The 19731-nt window shown below is 44.8% G+C and overlaps 1 protein-coding gene across 2 annotated transcripts in view; it reads left to right on the plus strand.

Moving 5' to 3' along the window:
• The first annotated feature begins 290 nt into the window (after nucleotides 1-290).
• The window catches only part of PKNOX2 (PBX/knotted 1 homeobox 2), a 115227-nt gene continuing 95786 nt past the window's right edge, over nucleotides 291-19731 (plus strand). For both annotated transcript variants that reach the window (XM_018552560.1, XM_018552568.1), the window contains exon 1: nucleotides 291-386. The gene's annotated coding sequence lies outside the window, so the exon portion shown is untranslated. The remainder of the gene's footprint in view (nucleotides 387-19731) is intronic.

Consider the following 19731-nt stretch of genomic DNA (forward strand, 5'->3'; position numbering starts at 1 on the left):
GGGGGGGCAAGTAGCCCCTATCTTAATTTTGGTTGCCGCTGTCTGCCTGACATCTTGTGTCCGGGTTTCTGCCGCCATGAAACCCAGACACAGCATTCAAAACCCGGACTGTCCGGGTGAATCCTGGACAGGTGGCAACCCTAATCAGTGATATTCTACAGAGGAGATTAATTTTTTTAGGTTTATGAAAAAAAATCCCTAGGTGGTGACTTGTGTTTTATTTACTGAAACTGTACACGCTCATAAGATAGCATGTGTCTGACATAATGTTTTAACATTTTCTCTATAGGTATATGGGATAATACGCAGCAGATTCCCCTTCTGGGCAGCTCTGAGGTTTGCACAGAAAGTCCCCAGATCTTCTGCTTCCAGTGTCGCGCTGCACGGTAAGATATCAGGAAAGTTTTCTCAATTAATATTAGACTTAGCTGCTATCTGACCCTATGTTCCCAAAGCAGACAGTCCAATGGAGCTTCTGTAGGTCTGATGTAGAGATCTCTGTTAGGGTATAGCCCTATATATATTTTAAAAAAAAAAGTGATATAACTTTAGGCCCTTTAACAAAATTGCACAAAGGGTTTCTTAGAGTTGCCTGGGAGCCCCCTAAATCGTATAAACAAATACCAATATGGTGACAGAACAAGCACACCACACCTGCCTCCATGTGGAAGCAATATGGCCTCTGGATATTCTGACGTGGCATGGAGCATTGTATTGTGGGATGTGGGGTAAGTGCTACAAGGGTGACCTAGTAGGCAATGATGAAGCAGTTTGGGTTGTGTGTATCTATGGCACCTGCAGCTTTGTAAGTTATTTTTTTCCATCATAGATATACTTATTGTAGAACTGTGGCCAGGCAGTGGATATTCAAATATTTACATATTGTATTCTTAACCGTCAGCAAATTAACTTTAAATCAAGCTCTCACTGACCTCTGCACACCTCAGTGTTCACCAAATCAGCTGCAGCTGTGGCATTTCCTGCTCTGCAGCTGATTGGGCATCCCGCAGTGCACTGACGTCTGACTTTCAGGTTCAGGTGAGCTCAGGTTCTGACCAAAACCAAGCAAAGCATTCATGTAGGTGGCCTTCTGGGTTTTGTGCTGCCCAGCACCAACGTTTTAGAGTCAAATAAAAACACTGTATGTGCAGGGGGGTTTTCGGGACATTAAAGGAGACACATTTAATTCAGCATCCTCCAGGCCTCTGCAGCAAATGGAATTACAAGAGACACTTTCACTGGACAGGGCGGGTGCAGTGATCATATCCCTCAGCACTCTCAGCATACATTGAAATCTGTAACATCCACCAAATACGGCTTCAGACGATAATGTCCATCTGGCTGTGGCAGCACACTCTCCTGGGACGGCCATATTTCTGTGCCAGGCACAGCACGTGCACCATATTTTGAAGCTGGTTGGAGGGCAGGAACATTGCTCCAGCGCTGGTCACTGTGGCTTTGTGAGAACTACAGGCATTCATCTCCATCTGGAAATTTTCTGAAGAGACGTGAGTGGAGCTGAATAGATTAAATCAGGGCTGGACATTGCGTTCCAGTGCAGGCGATCACACTTTGTTTGGGAGGCGCCTTTGGGGTCCATTGAAATAAATGGCACTGCAACGCACCTCCCGCAGCAGAATTTGTCAGGCGAAAACTGAAAATGACTTTTTTTCCACCTTTTATATATTGTTTTTTTAATAACTGTATTGTGAGCACACGGCGCATGAATAGCTTCAGCCCGGGAATGACAGCTGCCAGGGGCAAGATTCAGCAGGCGGCCGCTGAATGTAAATACAGCAAGTAGTAGGTGGGTGCAATAGCCAGCCTGCTATTGGCCTTTTCATATGGCAAAAGCCAATAGCAGGCTGTCTATTGCAAGACAAGACACAAAGAGCGCCTCCATCGCATAAAAACTTTTTAATAAACGAATTAAAAAAATGCTATAAAGGTACTCGCAAAGGACGAATAAAAACAGGCATAAAAGGGTCAGAACGAAAGGTGCATATCCACCGGCTGTTCGTCTTCCCTGGTAGTGAAGTGGTTTTACGCGTTCTCTGTGTCTTGTCTTGCAGTGCTGAGGTTGGTCTGAACCTGGTGAGAGCTGCCCCGTCATCGCCCTGCACTCCTGAACATCATTGATTAATACTCTCTTGAACCAAAATCTGCTGGCGCGGTGTTTGATTCTGTAGGCTGTCTATTGCACCGGCCCAATGTTTGCTGTGCCCTCCTCCCAGCGTGGAGGAGAGAGCTAGAGGATCCAACCAACTAATCGATAATGAGAATAGTTGACAACTATTCTCGTTATCGATTATTATCGATTAATCGATTAGTTGGTTGCAGCCCTACCTGGATTGTAGAAACTGGCTCCTGAATTCCACATTCATTTGTCCACCCCTGGAGTAAATGGTTCACTTTTGGCGACTGACTATACAGTTTTTCTTGAAGTGTTAATTGTTACTAATTGTAGTAAAGGTGCCAGTAAATTAGAAATTGTAATTTGCACATGAAATATTCTGTTTTGTTCAGTCTGCAGGCGAGGCAGTAGGAGGCGAAGCATTAGACATTGGTGATAAAAGGTGTGCCGGTTGCCCATTTGGGAAAGGCTGGACATATGATATTTTTATAGCCCCCAGTACCATTTATTTCAGTCTGAAAGTGAAGCTGTTTATTCCCCAGAACCTAACTGACCCCATTGATTAAGAAGTCTCCATTACCGGCCCCGACTGGTACTCGTGTAAATTGTCACAAGGGGGTCAAGTTGGGTTCTGATGTGACTCAGTGTTTCTGCCTCCAGAGACGCATTACAATTGATGAAGAAAATCTATCTGCTCATGAGTATGGTCTGCGAGCCTGCGTAAGATGAGTTTATCTCTTCCCGTATTGACTGTGAGAACGCCGATGTGACTAAATGCCATGAAATGAGCAAAGGAGACAACAATTGGAATGAGATCTAACAGTACATGTGTCTGGCTGTGAGGCTGAACTGTTTTTTTTTCCTGCAGCCGATGTAGTAGATTGCACAGGCTGTGCGCAAAGAACATTTAGAGAGGACGCCGTTTCAAGGCTGCCTGAAATATTCCGCTCTACTGGGGGACCCGTTTCCTTCCACCATCTCTTTGTATGCCATTGACCATTTACCTCCATACTCTGCCTTGTGCCATGGCGCTGTCTATATACATAAAGCCCTTTCCACCAGATGAGCATAGTCCTTTACCCAGACACCTTATGCTGCTGAGTACTTTACTCCTTGTTCCATCTAACTTTCAGGATGTGTCTTCCCACTTGAAGCACAGTGTTTTTTCATAAATTTATAACCGTGTACTATGTTCAGGAATAAATAAAAAAAACTATATGCAGTCAGCAGTGGCAAGTGTTGGGTCTATTAATCAACAATTCGCAGAACCATTTGCGAATCTCTGTGAAAGTTTATTCTTCGCAGATAGAGGCAAAAACTAACGTTATTAGTATATTATGTTCTCAGGTCCGGTCAATGTAATACTGCATTGTGGCCACTGGATGGAGCTAAGGAGCAGAGGAAATAAATACTTATTCCTCTGCTCCTCACCTCCATCCAGTGGCCACAATGCAGTATTACATTGCATTTGGCCTGAAAAGAAAATCTTCTATGAACAGTTGATTTTGTCAATGGCACTGCAAATGGTTTATAAATGAGTTTTTCTCTTTCAGCCTTGGGCTAAACAAGGCTTTTAGGTCCCCCATCCACGCTGTTAGCCTGCCCTCCAGTCTATTGTGTTCTGACAACAGCACGTGTGCCACTGTCAAAATACCTGAACAATTATGGCTGCTGTTACTGTTAAGCCGAGATTTTGCAGACTGTCTCGTTCAACAAAAGTGGATTGGAAAATTAGACTTGAGGCGAGTACTTGAGGAAAAGTATCGGTACTCATACTCAGTCTGGAAAAAATGGTATCGGTGCATCAGGGACGTGCGGTCAGGGGAGGCAGGGGAGACGGAGCCTCACCTAGTATTATGGAGGAAAAAGCTGTCAGCTTCAAGACTGAAGCTGAGAGCTTTTTCTCCATTCAGATCAGCTTGTACAAGGTTACACAGCAGGGTAATCCTCCCCGCTGTGTAACCTGTCATGGACGGAGCGCTGCCTGATATCTACAGGCAGAGCTGTATCTGGCTTTTGACAGGTAGTTAGGTTACACAGCAGCGGGCTTTCCCACTGCTTGTGTAACCTAACTAGTGAGGCCAGAGCTGTCACAGCCTCTACCCTGTGTTAGAGGCGTGAGCTCTGTGGATGGTTTGGACCAATGGCAAAGCGCCATTGGTCCAAGCTGTCCAATCAAAAAAAGAAAGAAAAAAAAACACTGAGGCCATCGATCTCGATGCCTCAGCAGTGACAAGCAAGGGAGGGACAGGGAGGCTCCTCCCTGTGTCCTTCCTTCCTCCTTCCTCCCTCCCTCAAACTAGCTTAGTCGCCGGGTTGGAGGGTGGGGCTTGGGCTTTGGCGGGTTGGGGGTGTGGCTATGGCGGGTTGGGGCGGGGCTTCAGTGGGCTGGGGAATGCCTCACCCAAATCCGAAGGTACAGCACGTCACTGCGGTGCATCCCTAGTTACAAGAGAAGCAGCAGACTGGTGTGCTCATCTCTCTGTCAGTTTCTCCTCCTATCAGCAGGCTCCTTGTTAGCCACATGAGGCTACAGTACAACTGATTGGCTCCTTGTTCTACTTCTACCTCTCACAGTCTGAGCTCTGCTGTATCCAGAGGCTGATACCAAGCCAAAAAAAACCTAAATGATGTATTGCTATATACAGAGCTATGGCTTGGAGTTCAGCTTCACGTCAGTATTTATCACTGATTTTATAGCAGTGCTAGTTACTGCAGACTGAGGGCAATCATACCGACCTTTGTGAAAGTGGGCGGGGGTGTCGGGCACCACCGTAACCACGCACTATAAAGCACAGGCACGGCTGTATATATACGTGCCGAGCCGTGCGTGGTGCGTAACTCAGCTCAGCCATATTTAACATCTCGCTGAGCTCCGAGGCTGCTTGTTATTTGATGATTACGTGCATATTAAATGCAATACCGCATGATCCACTGCCAAAAAAATCCCTTAACAGGGACAATTATTGCTAATGTAATTCGCTCACCAAAAACGTATTCTGCGTTTCATAAAGTGGGAACATGTTTTCTGCGTCCGCAGAGTATTTATTAGTAAGCGCCGTAAACCTCGCTCTCGTTTAATTTTAACACAGTGAACCGGGCCCGACTTAAACTCCGCCGAAATAAAAGCAGCTTCTTCCACTTTTTTTTTTTTTTTTTATTGACATGACTTTCATTTCCATCTCAGGGCCCAAAGCAAGTAAATGCTTTTTTTAAAGGGGGTTAATAAAAGCAGCTTCTTCCCCTTTTTTTTTTTTTTTTATTGACATGACTTTCATTTCCATCTCAGGGCCCAAAGCAAGTTAATGCTTTCTATAAAGGAGTGTGTTTTAAAGTGCTGCCAGGATCAGCCTGTATATATATTGAATCTTGGCATACAATGCTTTTAATGAGCTCTGTCAAATTTGATTGGCAATAAAGCCACTGCATTAAAACGTTTATTAAAAAAAAAAAGTCAATGACTTTTTTTATTATTATTTTTTTTTATACTTGTGTTCCGATCGGCGAAAGGTTTGGTCTGACGAGCCAGTCATTTCCGTCTACTTAGAATTATGTTTTTAACCCAGGGCCAGAAAGGACTTGATTCCGGAGACATTATTGGACTTTTTTTTCTTTTTTAAAGCAGAATTAAAAAGTAAATGATTCTTGCAGTCCAGTTATACATTCATTAAAGATTATGACATATATTTTATCACTGATAGAATAACTGTCTAATATCTATCATTTACTTCCCCTTCCCACAGCAGTGATCAGCCTGAGAGTGGGGCGGTTCTGTACTGTGAGTCAGAGTGGGTGGTTCTGCACTGTAAAGTTGAATGGACAGTTCTGCACTGTGAGCCTGAGTGGGTGTTCTGTACTGTGAGCCCAAGTGGGTGGCTCTGCATTGTAAGCACCGTGTGGGTAGTTCTGGACTGTGACTCTGAGTGGGCGATTCTGCACTGTGAGTCCGAATGGTTGGTTCTGTACTGTGAGCCCCTGAGTGGGTGATTCTGCACTATGAGTCCTAACGGGTGGTTCTGCAGAAAACCACCTGGGTTGTCAGAAACCACCTGCTACTGCGCAGTTTTCCATACTACAGGTAAACGTGCACTTGCGAGGCATGTGTGCGCCACAGAACGCCCGGGCAAAAGCGTGCCAAACAGCCCACAGGAAGTGATGCTGTTTTCTGATGGATCACCGTATTTAAGCCAGCCTGCCTGACTCCAAGTTGCTGGATTGTCTTCAGCGTCCCCTGTATTCCTTGTGCTTCTGTTTACCTTGCTGACTTCTGACCCGGATTGTCCTTGACCTCGTTGATTGCTGCCTGCCCCTGACCTCCTGCTTGCTTACTGGACCTGCCTCTGTCTCCTGCCTTTGTACCTCGCTGCCCGACTGGTTTTGACCCTTGGCTTGTTTGACCACGATCTTGGATCCTGCTCTGCTCTGCACTCTGCTGCCGGCCTGGTTTTGACTTCAGCTCAGCTTGACCCGATCCAGTGCCAGAACTCCAGCTTGCACGGTGTGATCACCACTGGCACCTGTGCCACTCACTGTCCACTCAGACTCTGTTCCCAACTCCATAGTCTTTGGGACACGAAGCGCAAGGGAAGCCCACTCCCACATTCAGTCTACAATCAGGTACGTGCCAGTGGTTCTGTACTGTGAGCCCAAGTGGGCAGTTCTGCACTGTAATCCTGAGTGGGTGGTTCTGTACTGTGTGCCTGAGTGGTTGGGTGGGTTGCCGGAGTCAGCTGTTTCCGTGGCTTGGTGAACTTTTGCTGACCCATGGAGTGGTCATATGTGCCATACCCCGGATACATCACTGATTGAAAGTTGTTGACTTGCGTTTGCAGGACTTGTGCAGAAAAACAAAGCCCATACACACAAAGTGTAGTTTTGTGTTGGTAGAGAGAAGGGAACCTCCGCTTTGTGAATAGGCACTTTCGTAGTCCAGTGAGCAGGGTACATTTTATGGGGGAATTACATTCATTTGACCGCAGAAAAAATGCAGCCGAAGCAGCACCTAAGTGCAAGTGACAGGAGAAGGGACCCCATAGAGTAAAGGTCTATTTATGGATGCTGCTGTGGTGACCTCTCTATTTTTATTACTGACACCAAATACTGGGGGGGGGTTTCATTTGCAAATTATTATTCCACTCTGGAGTCTGTTTGTTTTTTGTCTTAGTTCTAAACAACACCCCCTTTCCTATTGTGCTTGTAGCCTAATATTCTTTGAAGACGCTTATCTTAATCCTGTGGTGTTCCAGACCAAAGATTTCCACCCTTCTCATCAAAGGCCATCTACTATGTAACTTATGTGCACCAATGATTGTTCAGAAAGGAGTCACTCATGCCATTCCTCCACCCCTGATACAGAAAGAATTGCATACGTACATGTGATAGGATGCGTACAGATCAAAAAGACTGCAGACCTGAATAAACGTTTTCTGAGAACCCCTGGACATTCTTGGAAAGGGCCCATTAAATAGAATCATATGTACTATAAATTGAGTAGCCAAAATATTTTTAGTTCTGATAAAGTTGGGAAGGCTTAGAATCCCTGTAAGGTTTTTATTGGCAAGAAGAGGTGGTGGTAAGGAGCTGGATCTAAACCTTGAGCCCATCAGAAGTCATCTTTTAAGCCTAATGACTTCGATTTGGCTGCTCTTCACCAAGCAGGGGACTCCCCAGGGAAAAAGGTGAAGGTGATCGCTATCCCCAGTGAAAGTGTTTGCTATACCAAGTGAAAGTGTTTGCTATCCCCAGTGAAAGTGTTTGCTATCCCCAGTGAAAGTGTTTGCTATCCCCAGTGAAAGTGTTTGCTATCCCCAGTGAAAGTGTTCGCTATCCCAAGTGAAAGTGTTCGCTATCCCAAGTGAAAGTGTTCGCTATCCCCAGTGAAAGTGATCGCTAGCCCCAGTGAAAGTGATCGCTATCGCTATCCCCAGTGAAAGTGTTCGCTATCCCCAGTGAAAGTGATCGCTATCCCCAGTGAAAGTGATTGCTATCCCCAGTGAAAGTGATCGCTATCCCCAGTGAAAGTGATCGCTATCCACAGTGAAAGTGATCGCTATCCACAGTGAAAGTGATCGCTATCCCCAGTGAAAGTGTTCGCTATCCCAAGTGAAAGTGTTCGCTATCCCCAGTGAAAGTGATCGCTACCCCCAGTGAAAGTGATCGCTAGCCCCAGTGAAAGTGATCGCTAGCCCCAGTGAAAGTGATCGCTAGCCCCATTGAAAGTGATCGCTAGCCCCAGTGAAAGTGATCGCTAATGCTAGCCCCAGTGAAAGTGATCGCTATCCCCAGTGAAAGTGATCGCTATCCCCAGTGAAAGCGATCGCTATCCCCAGTGAAAGTGATCGCTATCCCCGGTGAAAGTGATCGCTATCTCCGGTGAAAGTGATCGCTATCCCTGGTGAAAGTGATAGGTATCCCCGGTGAATCTGATCGCTATCCCCGGTGAAAGTGATAGGTATCACTAGCAGTGCTTAGATCAGCTACAGGAGAGCAGTGCTGGTACCAGCCAGTTGTTTATAGAAACATCTATTCTGCAGTGACTGGATGTCTCCACAGGTAATAAGTGCCTTCCCAATAAAAAAAAACAAAAAACTATTCTGTTATTTTATGGAGCACCAGAACAACTAAAACTAAAAAAGAAGACATGACCTGCAACAGTTTTGTATCTAGGAGCTTATGCTTCGAGGCCAATAGATAACCGTTTGCTAGTTTGTCCGAGCCCTGATGAAGTGGGATTGTTTGCCCCGAAACATTTCAGCTGCCTTATTGTTTGTTTTTTCCTGTCAAATTGTGAGCTTAATAAAGAACATTTGGACTCTTGCGAACACAGAACAAGAATAAAAGGGAAATGTTCCGATGGGCATACATGTCTTCCAGTGATATATTTTAAAGAGTTGTGTATTCATTTAAACATAATTACATAATTCTGCCATAAATACCAGAATCTGACCTGATGACATCTCCTCTTGTAATCGAGTGCACATGAGCAAAAATGCTGGAAGAGGGAGGGGCTGCACATTGAGCCAATCTTGCATAGTCAGTCAACAGTTTGAACATGCCTACAGGAGGAGAGAGCAAAACAATGACCTCATCAGTATGCTGCTTCCCTTTCAATATCCATTAGCAGTGGGCACATTGATTATTATTATTATTATTATACAGAGCTTTACAATATTAGGAAGACATTACAATCACAATACAATTCAAGACAACATGGTAAGGGGGGACCTGCACCTGAGGGCTTACAATCTAAAAGGGAGAGGGAAATGATACATGAGAAGGTAGCTGTGTGGGAATGAATTGTATGAGAACTTGATAGTTCAGTGGTTAGGTTGATGTGGGATAGGCTTCCTTGAAGAGATGAGTCTTTAGGTATCGCCTAAAGGCAGTCAGAGTGGGAGATAGTCGGACAGGTTGGGGTAAAGAGTTCCAGAGGATGGGAGAGACTCTAGAGAAGTCCCGGAGGTGAGCATGGTAGGAGTTGACGAGGGAGCTGGAAAGCAGGAGGTCTTGGGAGGAGCGGAGGGGATGGTTAGGGTGATACTTTGAGACAAGGTTTGAGATATAGCCGGGGGCAGAGTTGTGGATGACCAATATGCATTGCTTAACTGCAGTAAGGAAAAGTCAGGCCACCAAACTAGTTATGTTGTCTGGCAGGATTGTCGGGCTGAACACAGTCATAAATCTTTTTGTCAGGTTACACAGTTTATGTCTATGTATTAAGCTTTTGTACTTGGTGTTTTGCTTTTAATCGGGTCCCAAGGGGTTTGGAATAATATGCAAGTATGCTCAACGATATGATGGCCGTTCCATCACCCCCGCTGATATCTTCACTCCTCCTTCTTCAAGGTTCTCCATTTTCTGCCCTCGTGATGGGCTGGCCCGGGATGATGTAACTACAGCGCATGTGCAGCTCTATGTACATTCAGAGGAAACATTACTAGCAGACAGAAGAGGATCTTTTACCGTGGAAGAGAGATACAATGAGGGGGAATTTATCAAAACTGGAGGGGACAAAATCTGGAGCAGCCGTGCAAGGCAACCAATCAGCTTCTCCCTTCAGTTTGTTCAGTTAAGATTTGAAAAGGAAAGACAGAAGCTGATTGGTTGACATGCACAACTGCTCCGGATTTTGTCTGCTCCAGTTTAGATAAATTCCCTTCAGTGTCTCTTCTACGATGAAAACCTACCAGTCAGCAATTTTTATTTTTAAAACTTTAGTTGCGCTTGACTAATGTAGAACAGATGTCCCAATTCCTTTGATGTCAATACTGCTATAACCACCAACCTCCCCTATTTCTCCCAAAAACCAGACCATAGCTAGTTAAATGGCCATAGCAGCCTTTTTATTATACAAAAACATAAAACATGACCAAACTATAAACTCAAGCATGAGGTTTCAGGGTCTTTTTGAAGGCCAAAACTTATTAACCGATATGCTGTCTCTGCGGAAAACTTCTTGAAACTGTTAGCCCACTGGCCGGACCACACCGCCTTGGGGACAACCTGCATATTGACCGCAGACACATGCATATTCTAAGTCAACTGTTCGCCTACTATAAATCGCCATGACTTGAGGTCCCATACCATGACAGGTCCCCAACCGTTATCAACCAGACCTATTTTCCGCCTTCAAAAGACCCAAAACCGCCAACACTGCTATGACAGAAACAGATGACAAAAAAACCCAATAATAGGGTGGGTGGGAAGTTCTCTCTTCTTCTGACGCTCTCCGACTGAAGCAAATGAGACCCTCCTCAGTGGACCACCACAACGGCTCCGACCGAACTTTGAACCTGGCCAATGGTAAGTGACCACACCTTGTTATCCCTCCCTTAATTAACTCTCTATTTTCCTTGTCTCCCCTCTTTCCTATTTTTTTGCTTTGGTCTTAACTTTATGCAGGGCTGGATTAACGTAGGGGAGTACTGGAGCGCCTGCTGAAAATAGGCCCAGCCGGCCCAAATCTTCTAGATATGCCCAATGGCAATCTGGGCCAGCCAGGCTGAACACAATAGCAGAGGCACCAGCAGCTCTCTAATTAGGCATATTAGGTGGCCGATGAGGCCCCAGCGAGGAGCGAGTGGCTGCCTAATAAGAGAGCCCCCTCTACTGCATCCCATCCGACCGACTAACAGTACCAGGCCGATGATGCTCTTAATCCGACCCTGCCTTTATGTATTTTGTCCACTTACATTTAATACGCTTTATATCATTTAATCAAAAATCTTAAATGGAAATCAATCATTTAAAAGGTTGCCCGTTGTAGATGTTAGAATAAACGTCGAAAGATTCAATAATCATAGTTCTCCTTAGGGTAACGGGAGGACACAAATTAGCGTCCTCCCGTCACCCTAAGCTCAGTATACCGCGAGCTACAGCTCGCGGTATACTGAGATGCCGCAGCCGGAACGGAACCCGACAATTATGTCTGGGTCCACCCAGCTGCGTAAGTGACAGCTGGCTCTGCCTCTAGAGGCAGAGCCAGCTGTACTCACCCCCTCCCCCCCCCCGTTCCGCCAGTCAGCACAGGGTCGAGAAGTGAGTGAGCGCCGGGAAAGTGTTCGCTCACTTCCCAATCTACTGAGCCGAACTGTGACAGTTTCATTATCAAAGGTCGGCTCAGATTAAGAGGCTGAGTAAAAATAACTCCCCTCATAAGTCTCCTTTAAATACATTATTCCAGCTTCCAGATGTTAAATATGCATTTCATTTTCTTATGATTGGCGATCAGCATATTATTAGTAATCAATGTGTGCAGTACTCCATTAGGTCATTCTAGTGAGTCATACTTTTCTGTGCCAGGATGAATGATCGTTAGGAAGTGGAACTTAAAATAATTCTACAAAAGTTCATTAGAGAAGAAATAACTGTTCGGAAAAAAAAAGTCTTCTGTAGCACTGGAAGGGAATTAGTGTTAATGATTGTTCACAGAAGCTCCGAAATCTATTCTAAAAGTCAGTATCAGACTTTCCAGGCACTCTTTTCCAGCTTTCCATTAAGGTGCTAAATCCAGAGCTTTAGTTTTATTCCTTGTGGAGATGTTTGTGATAAGATTTCGGAGACCCAAAAACAGTTCCAATGTTTATTTTATTGCGCATGAAAATCTGATCTGCGCAGAGGAATAATCAAATGACACCAATGAGGCTGTTAATTTCCTCATTTGTGTTTTCCAAAGTTCTACTAGTTGTGTACTAGCATCGCATTCCGGGTCCAAGTATGATCTGTGCTATCAAATCTCACCAGAAAAAAAAAATACATAACATAAAAACTAAGTAAAGAAGCAAGGATGAGGATAACAGCCCTGGAGTAGGCATCTACTTCATACAAGTCAAATCTATTCCAGGTTTTTAAAGTGACACTAAACTCAGGAGCTAAATCTTAAAAACACATTCACCTTAACTATTAAGAAAAATGTTGCTCATTTGTGTATCACTCGGCTGTAGATCCTCAAATCATCTCTGAATTGGTGCTGACACTGTCCTTCCTTCTGGAGGGTGGGGCTACTTTTGTTCTCCATGGTCCCTGTGTATTGTAAAGTAGTCACCGCTCCAAGCTCGCTCCTGTGGTGGACTAAGGCCCCATTCACACCTAGGCGTATTGTAATATGCGCGTCTGTCGCACGTTTTTTTTACCGCGATTCATGGTAAAAAAGTCGCGCGACCGTCGCGCGATTCTGAAGGCTACTTGGCTGTATCCCAATGGAAAACGCCCTACAAAACGGCCCAAAATAGTACCTGGACCTTTTCAGGCGTGGACCGTTTTGTAGGTCGTTAGGGACGGAAATACGGCAAGGTGGGAACGAGGCCATTGACTACAATGCAATTTATATTTTTGACCGTTTTGTAGAGCGTTCGTCGAGCGTAGAACGCGCTACAAAACGGTCAGGTGTGAACGAGGGCTAAAATCTCGATACAAATGAGTAAACTAAACATGAGATTGTAGTCGATCGCAGGGGCGAGGTTGGAGCGGTGACTACTGTACAACACACACAGGGAACATGGGGAACAAAAGTAGCCACCCTCCAGAAGGAAGGACAGTGTCAGCACCAATTCAGAGATAATTTGAGGATCTACAGCCGAGTGATACACAAATAAGATACATTTTTGTTCAAATGCATTCAAGTACCCTATTAATTCCTGAGTTTAGTGTCACTTTAAGGCTTCATCCCATTCAGGAGATTTCTCCTTGCTTCCTATGACAGAAGAACAGAAAGTGATGGGAAATCTCCCCAATGGGCACAAGATGCTCTCTTTTTATAGAGTGACACAGGTTGGTATCTGTTTTTATTGCTGCCCAGAATTGGTGATAAGCATTCCCCTCATTAGCAATGATCAAGTTCTCCCAAGGCCACACAAAACTGTGATCGATGCATCCCCCTCCCAGCGTAGTCAGCTGCGGCGGGGTCATTCCCCGCCCCTTTGTGACATGTAGCTGGGGAGCGGGGAATGCACCACTAATTGGGCCAGTAGAGAGGCATGTCCTTCACACTTCTGGGTGGACTTAGGAGAACACAGGGAAACTGGGTTCACACTAAGCAAAGCTCCTCACTACCCCTCATCACAAAAATTAACAAAAGTGGAATGTCTCCATTGGGAGCACAGAAATGTCCTAAACCTCCCCCACTCTATCCAAAACTAAAGACAAATTTTTGGTTGAAATTTGGGTTTTGCATCTAAGCCACAACCAAATGTACTTGTATTTCGGAAGTTACTACATTCAATTTCGCTGAAGTAGTTAATGTAAAAGTGTAATACAGCAGGCTTCCTACTCATAAACTTGGTTGCTGGTGCGAGAGGCCATTGTTGCAGCCTGTGGCAGTGAAGGATTAATTTAAAATAATGACTAGCCCAGTAACTGCGTGCCCGGCAGGCAGAAATGGATTGACTTGATGCAGTTCATAATTAAAGCAGCATCTTTTTGGCTGCCACGGACTCTCTTTATAAATGAGCGATTGTGTTTGGGCTCTCTAGCAAGGTTGGGCCCCGAGGGCTCACTATGATCAAACATTGACTGGAAGCTCTTCAGGTTTGCGAGGGATAAATCGGAGCAGCACTGCATGTTCCATCCTCTGAACTTCACACAGGCCAAGGGCATGTGGCTAAGCATATATGAGGGTCTCCTGGGTCTCTTACCAAGTGATCTTCCTCACATCTCTGTGACCCCAAGACTGACATCTCCTAGCCTAGAATTCTGGGCCCTATCGTCTGATCTGTATATAGATATCTTTATACCATGTTCTTTGTTTGTTTACAGCTTCATATGGCGCATGAAGTATTTATTTCATTTCATGTTTGTGTTTTGTACAATGCCTATTACACTCAGGCTACTGGACCCATTTTCACTCTGCACTAAGCTAAATGCAACATCAGACTTTTCTTAAAGGGCAGCACCAATATAAACTCATATTTCAGTTTTGTATGGCTGCTGGCAAGGTGAATTACATGCTGGCCTCTCACATGGGTATATACACATACTGTACAGGTATGTAAGGCCCACTGCTGCCTTAGGTGATCCTGGTACTTGATTTTTGCCGCAAATTTAAAGGCCAATTTTGGGTTCTGTGTATGAAATGATGCTCCTGTAGATTAGAATATAAGCCATAGTGTGCAGACGTGGCTTGATGCTGTTGTGTGTCGTTTCTACATACACTATATGGCCATCCCCTCGAATCTATTGAGTTTATATGTTTCCAGTGAATTATACTGAAGGCAATTGTACTCTTCCAACCTTGTGACAACAGTTTGGGAATGGCCCTTTTCTGTTCCGGCATGACTGTGCCCCTTGATGAGTTAATGTAGAGAAGCTTGAGTTGCCCGCAAAGAGCTCTGACCTCAACCCTACTGAACACCTTTGGGATAAATTGGAACACTGATTGCGAGCCAGGTCTTCTAATCCGGTACCTGGCCTTACAAATGCTTTTATTGCTAAATGAGTGCAAATTCCCACAGACACACATCAAAGCTTTGTGGAAAGTCTTCCCAGAAGAATGGAGGCTGTAATAGACATAAGAGTTGGAGGGTTGCAGGTCCACATAGTTGAAATGGGATGTCCAACAAACTCAAGTAGGAGTGATTATCAAGTGCCCTCAGACTTTTGCCAGTATAGTGTATCTGCAAACTGAGACATCTAAATAAAATATTAGAAGCAGATTTTACATACGCTTCATATGCTGGGGGGGCTTTTTCCGGTTGGCTTAATAGAGATCTGATGGACTAGAGTTGGGTATCACACCAGAAATCCCTGTTTCCCTGAACTTCTGCGGTCATTATAAAGTATAATACTGGCATGATGCTTCAAGATAGGGTGACATTAGGCTGACAAAAATAATTGGGGAATCCAACTGTGAAAAGTGACTCCAGTAGTGTTGCCTTGTGCGATGGGTTGGATATGCACACGACTATTGGGGAGCCTTACAATTTCATTGTGGCCTCCAGGAAATATAAAAATATAGGGAAGCAAGAGACTAATACTAACAGCGCTCAACCAAACGTATAATATCTGGTTGGATGGAGCTGGCCTTCTTGGTCTTTCTTTAATCTTGACAATTATTAGGGCAAATAGGGGGGTGTGTTCTAATAAAGATCAGGTCTAGCAAAAAAAAGGAAACTCTTTCAGTAAACATTTTAGTCAGTCGAGACAAGGCCACTAAGCTAAAGTCATACATGCAGCACCATGGCAGGTTCTGATTTTTAAAGCTTATTTTACCTTTACAGAGATCTGTAGGTAAAGGAAGAGGATACAAATTATTACCTACTATAGCGTTAAGGGCCACCGAAATAGCACTGGAAGGCCAGCACTGGAAGGCCACCAGAGAAGTACTCCTGCCTTCTAGACCTCTCTACCACAGATTACATTATGTGTATAAATTCTGAAAGACAGGAAACTGAAAGCGTCGCCAAAAGTAAGTCAACTAGAAAATAAAGGTAGATATGATTGCCGTGGACGTGACACCATTCCACCTTTCCTCCAGTGAGTGTACATGTAACCACATGCACCATTGCTAGAAATCACATTTGATAAAGATCACAAATCAGTCCTCGGGCAACCCCAGCTGCAGTGCATGCTGGGAAAACCTTTCATTTTAACATGGTTTGTTGAACCAGCGTTTATTCCTCCTCTGATCTCATCTGGAAGACTATAAAACATGAATTGATAGGAAAATATAAAGGGTACCTGTAGTCCTGGAGAAAGCAATGTGCTGTAAGAGGGTAGGGTAGGGAAGGCAGGTACTACTTGCCTTCCTTAGTTAAAGGAAGTGTTCATAGACTTGTTGGTGCTGACTTTCCTGTGAAAATGCTAGCAATCTGGGGCTAATGTTGATCCTCCGGTTTCAATGCTTTTTTGAGCCCTTGATCCACAACAAGTGCACAGATTAAAAGTTCTGAATTCACTCTGCATTTGCAGACTGCTTCTTTCTTGCAGGAGAGTGACAAAAAGGTAAAGGATGCCTTAATTATAAGGGGACGTATAACTTAGCCTGCTCTGCATTCATTAATACATCTATTGTGTTTTTTTCTTAAATGCAAGCAGTATACGTACCAGAATCTGACTTGGTATCCGCCTGCAATCCATTGTGCAGCTGCACACACAGACTGGCAGAGGTAGGAGCAGCACGAGTAACCAATCAGCTGGGCTGCAGTGCTCATGTACTAAGAAGAACATGCTGATAGCAGGAGGTGGCAGAGTGATAGAGAGGTGAACTCATCACTGTGCTTCTTCTCCTTTTACTGTCATGGGCTGTACGAGGGGCAAGACCTATAAGTGCTACCTTAATACAGTACAGAAAAGTGAGGACTTCTACCTTGCCAGGCAGGGCTGTGCGGCAGGGATGTGTAAATCTCAGGACCGGATGCACAGAAATACAAATCCTTTGGCAGGTAAAACACCTTATAAGTATGTAGGCGGGGTTCACTCTTGGGGTGTTGCATGTGTGTTCCCTTTGGCTTGGCTGGGTAACCCCGTGCATGCAACTCGAAACCAGACACCCCACGGTCAGGGGCCACGGCCTTGGCCTCGTGCAAACACTCCCTTACGTGTAGTACTGCGTACACAGGGCCTCATGGCTTCAACCGCCTCTGCGGTCTTTGGCGCTTCCTCCCCCTTAGGGAGAAAGGCCACCATAAATGGCACCCTGTGTCAGGCATAGCCCCATTGCGCACCTACCCTCCTCAGATGGTTACAGCAACGATACAGTCCAACATCACACTCCTGTAGAACCCCACCTTCTCAGAGGTTGGAGGGAGAAGAACCAGTCCACACAGATAGTCTTTTTGTTGATTTTACTGGAAGGTAGACACAGAACAAAGTATACGTTTCTGCCACCCCGGGTGGGGTGACGGCACAATTCTTGTTACTTGCTTGGTATTACACGTTAGAGAGAGAGAGGTACATCAGCCCAGGTGCAGCCCAGAGTCACGACTTACTTCGGCCATAGGCCCACTGGCAAATATCGTCAGTCTTCTAGCACTTCACTATTCACCGGAATCCCATCCATTGTCAGTCCTAGCACAGTGGGTTTCCCCCTGTGGGGAAACTAGGGAATCTTTGTAGCTCTACATAGTCCTAGGCCTGGTCCTGTCCTTCCCATGGACCAGCCTATATTCAAGAAAACAGTCTCCCTCCGGAGACTCTGCAAACAGTCCTAGACTTCTGCTCTCCTGTAATCTCTGCCTACTTCCCTTCTCGGGCGCCCCCTATAAATCAACTCTCCTGGGACACAGAGTCTTCCCAGGCCAGAGCTGCATCTATCTCCAGGGCCCCATGGGGGCTTCTAGTGGCTGTTGGCCATACTGCACCTACCTACATTTACCTTATAAGTATTCAATCTGTGAATTTTTGCAGTTTGCTTGGCGTTCAACTTTAAAATCTGAAAGCTCTGATTCCTGCATAGGTCCAATTGTAATTGGTTTACTTTGAACATGACCAAAATATTCAAAAACGAACCTTACAAGAATAAAAAAAACATTTTGTTTTCTTTTCCTCCACCTATACAACATTATGTCTAATACTACAATATCGGGCAGACAAATTCATGTTTCTTTTATGTGGAGTCTGATTTTTTTTTAAATGCCTTCTGAAATTGTTACACATAGCCGTTTTGGCAGTATGTCACCCATTCCTGTTGCAGTTTGCCGGATCTGTAATAACGCATGATGTTCCGTACAGATACTTTACGCAGGTGTCATTTATCCCTTTAAGCCTGCATGTTTCTCCTCAGGACCATGTGTGGTGCTGCTTGTGTATAAACCATCTTGTTCGGAGATAGAGTGACATAATTTAATGCAAGAGACCCAGCTTGTCCCCAACTCCCTTTCATCTCCCCCAAACCTTGGAAAATGTTCCTGTGCTAAAATTGTATTTTGCCACGGGTTGTAAAAGGGATTTGTATGTCTTGCTGGAAATCTATCATGCTGTACAAGAGGATTAGATGAAGGAATTTGCTCCATCATTTCCTCGGGAGTAAATTCTGCAAGGCTTGTCTCATCCGTCCTGGGCAGACCGCAGACTCATAAATAACCCAGCTCTGTCACTAATCAGAATTCTTATAGCAGCTAAAGCTAATTGATCTGAGGGAGTTAAAAGGGTTTTTCTTTTGTTTGTTTCCATGGTACAAAGTTTTCTTAGGAGCTGGACTGCTATATGCAAGCCAGGCTGGCCTAATGTTTTATGGAGGTCGTTATTACAGGTAGCTGCCACACCGCAATTTAAACTCGTTTTTGTTGTGACTCCTTGACCACACAGTGGAAAGCAGAAATCACCAGCACTCAGTAAATATCTTTGAAGTCCATTTAATCGGACATCGTTACATTGTCGCACTGATGAAGGGATCCTGTGCGGTCCAGAAACGTCGCAGTTTTGTACATGACATTTGACCATTGGGCCGATTAAATGGACATCAAAGATCTTTACTGAGTGCTGGTGATTTCTGCTTTCCACTGTTTGTTGCACAGTGCCATCCGTGATTGTCACTGCGAGCACCACTACAAGAACCTCGGCCGGGAGCGCTGTGAGGAGTGCAGAGGGACTTACTACTTTCTTCATTGACCACACACACCCAAGACTGAAATTATGGAGTAGACATAAAGAGTCGGTCCAAGCAAAAATTGCATTTTTGTTACAAGTGGAGTCTGGAGGCTTGAGTCACCCCCTGGCTTCAAAATTGTCTCGGTGGACTACTGCAGTAAGATCTGCTTGCATCACTTGCTGGCTCTCTTCTCGCCATCCTTTTGGATGTACCAACTAACTGCTGCATTCCCCAAATGGAGAAAGGTCATATTATAGTAAAAAATGAGAACTCAACAGGACAAGCGTGAGTCCTGGAGTGTGCAGACCTGAGAACACAAGCATGGAGATGTTATCACCAGACTTACATAGAGATAAATCCACAGGCTGGATGCATTAAGATGCGATATAGTTCCATGCTCCCAATACATGAGTTTGCATTGCCAAACTATTGGCACCTTTGCACCCTTACCTACAGCTTAGTACAGGTTCTGAATTAGATTTCGGTTCTAAACATGTCTCTGGGGATCTGCACAAAGCAGTTGATATGGAGTACACAGTGGGGGGGGGGGGGGTTTTTAAAATTGGGGCATGGG

Source organism: Nanorana parkeri, unplaced genomic scaffold (assembly GCF_000935625.1).
Source record: "Nanorana parkeri isolate BGI_ZX_2015 unplaced genomic scaffold, ASM93562v1 scaffold5, whole genome shotgun sequence".
NCBI lineage: Eukaryota > Metazoa > Chordata > Amphibia > Anura > Dicroglossidae > Nanorana > Nanorana parkeri.